The sequence below is a fragment of the Cavia porcellus genome, unplaced genomic scaffold, assembly GCF_034190915.1.
Source record: "Cavia porcellus strain 051 isolate PalLab524CR breed Dunkin Hartley unplaced genomic scaffold, mCavPor4.1 scaffold_7, whole genome shotgun sequence".
Taxonomy (NCBI): Eukaryota; Metazoa; Chordata; class Mammalia; order Rodentia; family Caviidae; genus Cavia; species Cavia porcellus.
Genome location: NW_026947490.1, coordinates 88,207,975 through 88,219,333, shown reverse-complemented (window position 1 = coordinate 88,219,333; position 11,359 = coordinate 88,207,975).

The following is an 11,359-nucleotide window of genomic DNA, read 5'->3' as shown; positions in this document are numbered from 1 at the left end:
TATTTTTAAAAGGGTTTTCCGTTCCTGTTTACTAGATATAGTCTTTTCTTCAAAGTCTCAAATTCTATCTTCCCTTTCATTGAAGCAGTTTTGCCATCTTTCAATGGAATTTTTATTTCCTGTATATCTCACTGAATCTGCTGCATTCATTCTGTTTGTTTTTTATATTATTCATTCAGAGTTTCCAACTTTTTGTACTGTTCCTCTAATTTTTCACTATGTATTCTTTAGATGTGTTCAGCATTTCTTTCATTGCACTGTCATTTCTTCTTGTATTTATGTGATTATTTCTGATTTCAGTTTTTTTTGTAGCCTCTCAGATTTGTTTCTGTACTTCCATTGTTTTCATGCTGGCATTTCAGGTGTATGGCTTAAATTTTCTTCTATGTACATGGCTCCTAGGCTTGCTTGTGATAGGCTGGAGGTTTCAGATTGCACTTTGGTCTTTTGTTCTGTCATTTTCCTGTATTTCTGGTTTTGAGAAATGTTCCAAACCTGGCCACAGGCATGCTGGAAACCTCCAGTGCATCCCCCCAATTGTTCAGTGTGCTGCGTGGGATTCAATGGTCTAATGCTTTCTCCAAGTGCAAGCCCACTGGAAATCACCTTGAGTGCCTTCTCTCCCAGGCCTAAATGGAGGTTGCTGGGAATGCCCAGTCATGCATGCAGGACCTCTTGTGCATCCTCCAGTGATCTAGGAGGCTGGGTGGGGTTATAACCACTGGAATAAATTGATTGAAGAACCAAAAGAGACTGAGAATACCAGAAATTTTCTGAGAACAAAGCAAGGTAAGGGACATCGTAATCTCTGACTTGAAATGGGACTGCAAAGCTACTGTGATTAAAACAAAACTCTTTGCTATTGGCATAGCAGAAGAAAATCACCCAAGAATCAGTGGAACAAATTGGAATATGCAGAAATACTTTCAAGCACAAGCAGTCAACTTATCTTTGAAAATGGAATCATAGACTTTCTCTATAAGAATGGTAATCCAATAAATGAATGGAGATTGATGGGCAGGGGCCAGTCAGGTGCACTGAACCTCGAATGCATTCTCCTGTGGTTCAGGATGCTGCACTGGGTCGTAACCACTGACAGTAATGTTCCTAAGCTCTTGCTGAAAATCACCTTGCCTGCCCTCAGCTCACCGAACTGAAGAGATGTCACTGGGTATGGCCTGGTGAGATCCACATAGACCTCTCAGGAGTCCTCTGGCAGTCCAGGATGCTTGAAGGAGTCTTACTCATTGGCAAGGATGGTCCAATGGTTCCACTGCATGGTGGAAACCATCCTACATGCCTTCATGTCCCAGGACTGTATAGAGATCACTACAGATGGCCCAGTCAGGCACACAGTAACTCTCCTGCATCCTGTGGTAATTCAGAACACTGGAATGGGTCCTAACAAATGGGAGAGATGTTTCAAAGCTTTCTCTGAGCATGAAAACTCTGCAAGTCACCTCTGGTTCTGAAATTAAAAATGTTCTCATTGTGCAAAGTGTTGGGGTGTACCTGAATGAGAAGAGTGGGAAGAAGAAACTTGGGCCAGTTGAGAAACTCCACTGACAGTAATGTTCCAAAGCTCTTGCTGAAAATCACCTTGCATGCCCTCAGCTCACCGAACTGGTAATGCAGTCAGTGATGCACAAATACCTATGTATATACCTCTGCTAGGTTCCAGGAGTTTCTCAACTGGCCCAAGTTTCTTGCAGTGTTTGTTTAGCCTTCCATTTTTTAGCAGCAAATTGACTTTTCATGTGTAAAGAGATCATTGCTTACATATAGAATGGATTTTCTTCATTGAATTCTTCATTATCATACTATACATGGGCAAGCCAAATGAAGAAGACTGTAAGTGACCAAATTTCAGATTCCCATTACCTAAAATACATAATGTTCCCCAGTTTCAAACTACAGTGCAGCTCACACTATTGATGGTCCACCACCAACTCTTCAGTATGTAAATAAAATTACTCTGATTAATACTTTCTGTACCTTCTATTTACATATTATCAAAACTCTCCTTCTGAGAAAGGACTCAGTGAACCTCCATACCTTCCAGGGATATGACATGTGTAGTTCTTCTAAGACGAAGTGCAGCAACAAGACAATTGGAGATGAAACTGAACACCAGGGAAGAAGGGAGTGTAAATGAGGGGCAATGGCAGAATCAATATAATCACAGTATATTTTATGTAATATATATCAATGGAAAGTTACAAAAAGATCACACATTCATATCAATAGGTGCACAAAAATAATTTCACAAAGAACACACATTATGATAATTTTCTTACAAACTGGACAAGATGCTTTTTAATCTTAATGTGATAATCCATCTGTGACACCAACAGCAAACATCAGTGTAAGTGGCCCAAAACTGAAAACTCTCACTCGGAGTTCTCAAATGGGTATGAGTTGAATGCACTCTTCTCAGATGATGAAGTACAAATGGCAAATTAATATATGGGGAAAAGTTCCATATATTTGTCCTTTGAGAAATGCAAATTAAAACAGCTCTAAGATTCCATCTCACTACAGAAAAAGGGAAATAATCAAGAAAACAAGCAAGAAAAATTACTAAGAATAATTTGGGAAAGGAACTCTTTTTCACTGTTTATAGAAGTGTAAACAGATACACACCTCTGGAAATCAATACAGACATTCCTAAAGAATCTAGTATTACAGGGCTCATGTGCTACAACTGTTCTCTCACTTAATATCTTCCCAAAATAATTTAATACAATTTACCAGAGTGATGTGTGTGAACTCATATTTATAAGAAAACATTTTGTAATGCTAAAATCTTGGGAACACATCAAAATGCCCATCAACAGATGAAGATATAAAGAAGGCATGGTGTTTTATACAGTGGTGAAATATCCAGCCATTAATGATATACTTAACACAGTAGTAGGTAAAATGATGCACTTTCACAATCTCCTTCAGTGACATAAATTTTTAAAACTTGTGTAAATACTGCATGATCTCACTGGTGTGAAGATTTGAAAGTGTAAATACAAAGCAAATGTAAAATAGGTATAATGAAAGAGTAAGCAGTTGTTCAAAAACAAAGAGGAATTAGCCAAGGGGAGTATAAAAGAAAAGAAGGAGAACAATGGAAAAACAAAAAATCATTGAAAATAAGGAGGAAAGGAGGGATTGTAGAGAGCAAAACAGAATGACACAAGAAAGAATCATAATATATAATGTACAGGTACAATTTACCTGTGATGAATGTGAATATTAGGAATATCTCAATTGTAAAAATAAATAATGATAATAATAATAGTGTAACTCCCATAAAAATCAATGTATACTATATTCAAGTTGCAGTCAAGCAAAATGTAATCCACTATTCTTTGCAATTTACATGAACTTATAAAATCATTTTCAGATTCTATATATATGGAAAGATTTATTAACTACCTTATTGTTTTAATTCAGCGATGTATCTAACAAAAATACTCCAGTAGTTTTTGGTTAAGAGAAACAGGCTAGTGAAAAAGAAATCTTTATCCATTAGAATTTGATGAACACACACACACACACACACACACACACACACACACACAGACTCACACACACATATGTCCAGATTCACTACAGCCAGTTATTTGTTGCCAAAATTCCACTGTTGGAATTCAGCATTTTAAATAAAATATTTGTAGGATTAATTTCAACAGATTGCTCGCTAAGTTCCTTTGGATCATCAGTTCTATGGATTTTGATCTCCACTCATCCTGTGTCAGGTCAAGACACAGGTTTTATTTCGACCCTGAGACAGACTGACCTCAGGAAGACCTTCCTTGGTCCAGGAGTTGATATTGCCATGCTCCATCATCCACTATGTCCTACACAATTGTGTTTCAATTTAATACTTATTTTTGTCTATGATTGAGATGCTGGTACAGAACATATTCAATGTATCTCTAAATGTTCATGTTATGTCCACTGAATCATGTTCTTCTTCAGTCAGTATTCACATTTCTTAAACAAGGTTAAAAGCACTCCGTGGCACAGACTATTTAAGAGGTGGAAACAGCCTCCTTTTTCTCTGGAAACCCAGTCATGTGTATTATGTATGTCCATGTGCAGATATTCTGGAAACTTGAAATTTAATTCCTACCTTAGAAATGCTTCTTTCTGTATTCAGATCATGACTTCACACTTTGCTTCCAAAACATTCAGTAAATGCAGAGTAATCACGACTATCTGAATCAAAAGAAGAACGAGGATTGAGGGAAAAAATACTTTTCTATATAGAAATAGCAGATGGGCCTGTAGACTACACATGCAACAATGAATTCAATATAAAGATTGTCAAGACATGGACCTGCAGGAGAATTTTCTAAATGGGTGCCATTTCCCATGAAAATGATATTGCAGCTGCAACAGGACAGGGTTCTGAGGTCACAACTGCCAGGCAAGTACTATGGCACACATCTGAAGGAATCAGGTGGAAGCCAGTTCACAGGTCAGGTCACAGACTTCACATATTTATAAGGAGTCTCCAACTTCATCACATAACATCTAGTCTATCTGTCTCCATCTCAGAACACCTTATCCCACACTTGCATTTCTAGCTTCTATGTTGTTTCCTTGTTTATTTGATTCCTGCTCTCTGAGGAAATCCTCCAGCAACCAGGTTCCAATACTAGGGTTTTTGTCAACCGTTGAGCATGGGTCCAAAACATGGTAGCAAAAATATAAAGGAAGACTCCGTATAATGAATTGTCCTCATCTCCCTGGTCCTCTTTCCAGTTGACAATGCACACATCCTTCCTTCATCACCCGATAGCTGGTGATGAAAGACCAAATATTTGAGACTGAAAGGACAGAGAAAGTGATCCAAAACCTATACTGATGAGCAAGTTGACAGGTGCCTCTCCTGGATTACATCTGGGCTACTGCATTGCTCCACAAGGACATTAGTACACTCAAAATGAGGTTTCTCTTGTATATATAGAGCAGGTATTGACTAACTGTATTTTTTGGAAGTTTACTCCTACATGCAGTAAGTAAGATGGAAACTGTACTCCAGTGAATTCAGATTATGTAGTCTGGAAATGACTCCTAAACTGGGCAGGGGGGGGGGTGAGAACAGGCTGGATATACTAGGGTGTGAGATGAGGCCAATCGTTTTACTGCCTTATGATAAAACAAGGCCTATTTTAACTTTTCAGGAGAGATATTGGAATCCAGGACATTTATACAGACCTATCTCTTCAGCAATATTTTTCATTTGCAGACATGTTTTCACTATGTTTCCAAGTTACCAAGCCTGGCTTTAAATTGCAAAGTTGAAAACCTCTTGCCTCAGGTTCCCAGATGTCTTAAATCAAATGAAATCACCAACTTTCCTATGTCTGAAACATTTTATTAAAAAAATAATAAAACATTAAAATTACAAAATATAATTATGAACTACATTGTAGTAATTCATCAGCAATATTCTATATCAAGATCAAGTGTGCAGAAATCCCAAATGCCTCAATGTATATTAAAATATTGGTGAGTAATATTTTTCACACATGGAAACTTACACAAATAACATTTTATATATACTTAAAATTTTAGAATATATTGAAAAATGTACACAAGTAAATAACTAAATCTTACTAAACACAGTAATTAGCATAATAACCACAGTATAATCAGAATCTTGTGAATGTGTTCTCTTTCTCTTCATATCTCATACTGCCTTGCACTTAACCTTCTTGTCAGTTTGTGACATCACGTGATGGCTCTCAAATTATGCAACATGAGATAAATAATGACTCCATGTGACATCAGATTTATTTATGCTACTGAGAACGAAACATGACTTAGACTTTCTCAACATTTATTTCTGAGTTTTATTTTAGTATCATAAGATGCTGCTGAAATGCCACTGTGGATCATGTGCCTAAATGGGTACTACGAGAGTTTAGCAGTGCCATGTCCCCAAAGACTGTACAGAGAGCAGCAAAAGTGGTGTATTATTATCCTGCATGAAATTTATTGCTAGAAATAGAATGCTACAACCTGGGCATGAAGGTGTATGCTTGTAATCTCAGGACTTGTAAGGCTAACACAAGAGGATTGCTGGAAGTTCAAGATCAACCTGGACTACAAATGGAGCCCAAGGTTAGCCTGAACTACAAAGTGAGCTCATGACCTGCCTGGCCTACAAAGTGAGCCCAAAGTCAGCCTGAACTTCATAGCAAGATTGTTTCAGACAAAACAAAACTAATGGTACAACTCTCATGCATTGAATTCACGCACTTGTAGTTGTTACCTTATTTATTGCACACTGGTGATTCTTTCTTTCTGGTGTCATGATTTAAACATCACTTCCATCACTCACTAGTGCTATTCTGGCAATCATATTCCATGCATTTTCTTTGAACCCTAGGAACTTATGTGAAATCATGATTCACTTGCATACTCAGGATTGTACTATTTATAAATGACTGCCTTAATCTTAGAAGGATGGTGCTTACATTTGTAGAAAAGTATATGATTGTAATAGGCAGTAGGAGCATACTTCTTTCAAAATAGAGATGATCAAGAAAGAGAAAAAACATAAATTGGGCATGTTAAGGCAACAATAATGAACTCACACCTATTATACCCACTGATGCCTTCCAAAGATGAACACTTACATTGTGAACTAAAAATAGGCACTAATGCATTTATACATATTTTAAATTTTCTTTTGCTTTTGTGATTATCTTCTCATAAACATACATACATAGTTGCAAGTCATGAGCTGTTGTGAAGGACACTGCTAATGTGTTTGTGAAGATCCTTCTACAAGAAATAATTGATACACATCCAACTGGAAAAGAGTGGAAAAAATAGGTGTCATCTATGCAGATGCTGGTGGATCAAAAATGTGGGGGAAATTCTTCAGAATCATTGAATTATCTTTAAAAACTATATTTCCAATAGTAAGCCTACAAATACTTTAGCTAGTTACATGTGATACTGAAGCATAAAATAAATGTGCTTTGGATTATCTCCATCAAGTGTGATCGCTGGAAATTCTATGAAAATATATTCCCATCAATTTTTTTGGTATTTCTACAGATCTTGACTACAAGAGTAATTTGCAAAGTATTTTCAAAATAGTCACTTACATATGTCAAATTTGTTTTCATAGTGCTGACTTTCATGTATTTGACCATACGCAGGAATACTGAGTGCTTTCTCAGACAGCATACAGAGGCATAATTTTGGAGGTTAGCATCTATGTGAATGGAAAATTTTACTCAATACATTTTTCACAGCTATAACAGAGTGTGTGAGAAATTTATCATTTATACAATGAAAAATTTGCAAGAAATCCTTCTCACATTAACTACTTACATGTAATGTTTCCCTGTTTGCATTATTTCATTATTTGATGGCATTATTGTGCACTGAATGCTTTTCTCCATTGTTGGAATGCGTAGGGTTACTTCCTTATATGAACTCTTTCATGTAATTATAATCACTGGTGGTGGGCAAATTTGCTGCATTGCTTACATGCATACAGATTCTCCCCATTGTGAGTTCTTTCATGTGTTCATCAGGTACAAAACGAACGGAATGTTTTCCCAAGTTGCTTACCTACATAGGGTTTCCTCCCATTGTGAAATCTTTGATACATTTACAAGCTATTGGCTTGGCTGATAGATTTCCCACACAGCTTACATACTTAAGTTTTTTCTCAGTGTGGGATCTTCTTGTTCTAGAAAATGTGGATTATCAGCAGAGCTTTTAAATTATGACTTATATAACTTTTCTCTCGAGTGTGAATTATTTTATGGATGAGATTACAATATTGATTGAGAGATTTTCCACATTATGCACCTACATAGTCTTTCCCCCTACTGAGATTTCTATCATGTTTTTATAACCTGTTTGTATACTGAACATGTTTCTAAATGTCTTGCATGATAAGATTTTTCCCTAATTTAATTTCATTCTTGTTTCTGACAGTGAATGTGTCTGTCTTTTCATTTGTGATGGTATATCTTAACATTAGGATTGCTACATGGATACAGGCCATGAACACAAGCACAATATTGAATATGAATGTATAGACACTTCTTGGTAAACTGATCCAAGAGTTACAGATTCCGATGGGAAAAATTGTCATGAGACAATTAGGTGTCATCCATCAAAACAAGAGATTGGCGGATCAAAACATGGAAAAAATGATATAGCATACTTAAATTTTCATTAAAAAGTGCAACATTTTTATTAAGACTACAGACAGATAAAATATTTATTTAAAAAAAGACAAAAATATTTTAGGATAATTCTGTTTCAGGTTGTCTTCAAAAATGTATGAGCATATATTGACAGAAATTATTTTATAATATTTTGGCAGGTCTCCTCTACATGACTAATTTTGAAATTATTTTCAAAATAGTCCCTTACATATGTATGATTTCACTTAACTCGGATTACTTTCACACTTTTGACAATAAACGTGTATACTGTATACTTTCCCACATTGCATACATAATCTTGGGCCATAGTATGACATCACTCAGAAGGTTAGCAGCTATCAGCTGAACTTTTACCAAATCTTCCTTACACGCAGTTACTCCCCAATGTGAGAGGAATCTTATGTTTTCAAAAGTGAAGCACTGCAGCAAATCTTTGCCACACTGCCTACATATATATGATATCTTCCTTGTATGCAAAATTTCCCTATGGCATTTTTGTGTGCTATGTATGATCTACCATTGTTCAATTGCATAGAATTACTACACAGAGGGAGTTCTTAAATGTAGTGGCAATCTCAATGGTATGGAAAGTCTTTCTATATTCCTTATGTTCATAGGATTTTTTCCCAGTGTGATATATTTGATGTTATAAAGTGAGAATGTATAAACAAATCCATTTACTCATTTCTCAGATAGATAGGGATTTTTTTATAGAGTGAATTTTTTTCTATACAAAAAAGCTACTATTATAGCTAAAATACAACACAAATTACTTACATCAATGGAAAGGGTTCATTTTCAGCACTTCTGTATACTGAATGTTTTGGTATATTGGTTGTACCATAGATGTTCTATAGGTTGTGAGTTCTTTCATGAGTAATAAGGTGACTGCTTTGACAGAAAGATTTCCCACATTGCTTACATACAAAGGGTTTCTCCCCAGTGTGTATTCTGTAATGTGATTTACAAGCAGAGGATGTACTGAATGCTTTCCCACATTTGTTGCATGCAAAGGGTTTCTCCCCAGTGTGAATTCTTTCATGTTTAATAAGGTCACTGTTTTGACTGAAAGATTTCCCACATTGTTTACATGCAAAGGGTTTCTCCCCAGTGTGAATTCTATCATGTGCTTTACAAGCACAGGCTGTACTGAATGCTTTCCCACATTTGTTGCATGCAAAGGGTTTCTCCCCAGTGTGAATTCTTTCATGTTTAATAAGGTCACTATTTTGAATGAAAGATTTCCCACATTTGTTGCATGCAAAGGGTTTCTCCTCAGTGTGAATTCTTTCATGTCTAAGAAGGTTAAACTTTTGATTGAAAGATTTCCCACATTGCTTACATACAAAGGATTTCTCCCCAGTGTGAATTCTATCATGTACTTTACAAGCAGAGGCTGTACTGAATGCTTTCCCACATTTGTTGCATGTAAAGGGTTTCTCCCCAGTGTGAATTCTTTCATGTTTAATAAGGTCACTGTTGTGACTGAAAGATTTCCCGCATTGTTTATATTCAAAGGGTTTCTCCCCAGTGTGAATTCTATCATGTGCTTTACAAGCATAGGCTGTACTGAATGCTTTCCCACATTTGTTGCATGCAAAGGGTTTCTCCCCAGTGTGAACTCTTTCATGCATAAGAAGGCTAGGCTTTTGATTGAAAGATTTCCTACATTTGTTACATGCAAAGGGTTTCTCCCCAGTGTGAATTCTATCATGTGCTTTACAAGCAGAGGATGTACTGAATGCTTTCCCGCATTTGTTGCATACATAGGCTTTATCCCCTGTGTGAATTCTTTCATGTCTAATAAGGTTAGTCTTTTTATTGAAAGATTTCCCACAATGCTTACATACAAAGGGTTTCTCCTCAGAGTGAATTCTATCATGTACTTTACAAGCAAATGATGTACTGAATGCTTTCCCACATTTGTTGCATGCAAAGGGTTTCTCCCCAGTGTGAATTCTTTCATGTTTAATAAGGTCACTGTTTTTACTGAAAGATTTCCCACATTGTTTACATGCAAAGGGTTTCTCCCCAGTGTGAATTCTATCATGTGCTTTACAAGCATAGGCTGTACTGAATGCTTTCCCACATTTGTTGCATGCAAAGGGTTTCTCCCCAGTGTGAATTCTTTCATGTATAAGAAGGCTAGGCTTTTGATTGAAAGATTTCCCACATTTGTTACATGCAAACGGTTTCTCCCCAGAGTGAATTCTATCATGTGCTTTACAAGCAGAGGATGTACTGAATGCTTTCCCGCATTTGTTGCATACATAGGCTTTATCCCCTGTGTGAATTCTTTCATGTCTAAGAAGGTTAGACTTTTGATTGAAAGATTTCACACATTGCTTACATACAAAGGATTTCTCCCCAGTGTGAATTCTATCATGTACTTTACAAGCAGAGGCTGTACTGAATGCTTTCCCACATTTGTTGCATGCAAAGGATTTCTCCCCAGTGTGAATGTTTTTATTACTTTGACAACCACTGAGTTTACTGAATGCTGTCCCACATTGCTTGCATTCATATGGTTGCTTTCCAGTGTGAAGTTTCTTATGTTTTTTAAAGAAATTACTGTGAGATAATGCTTTTGCACATTTTTCAATTATATGATATTTCTCTCTACCATATTTTCTAACAGGTTTTTCAATATTGGATGAAGAAATAGAAATATTCTCATAGTGTTTTTGAACATAGGAGTTTCCCAAATTGCGGTTTGTCTTGGGGGTTTGCACACAGTTAGTTGTTGTATGGGCTTTCACACTTTTGTTACCTACAAAAATTTTCTGCCCGGAGCTAATTTTTTCACTAAGATCAGATCTCTCCTCCTCATTTTTTCCGTATTCACTGGGTCTCTCTACAGTGTTCCTCATTTCATGCTTCTGAAAGGACTGGAAATCACTGCAGGTCTCTACATCTTCATTACATTTATATGGCTGCCCTTCATTTCTCAAATAATTGTCTTCATCACATCTGTGCAGAAATAAAAAAGATATCAATCACAATGGAAAAGGCTCCACATTAGCAATATTTTTTATGATGACAAATTTAGTTTGATTCCTGCTAAGTAATTCTGATGGTTAACTGACTCACTGCCCTGCAGGACTGCTTTCAAAATACTATCCATTCTAAAAATTGTTACAAAAAAAAAAAGTACC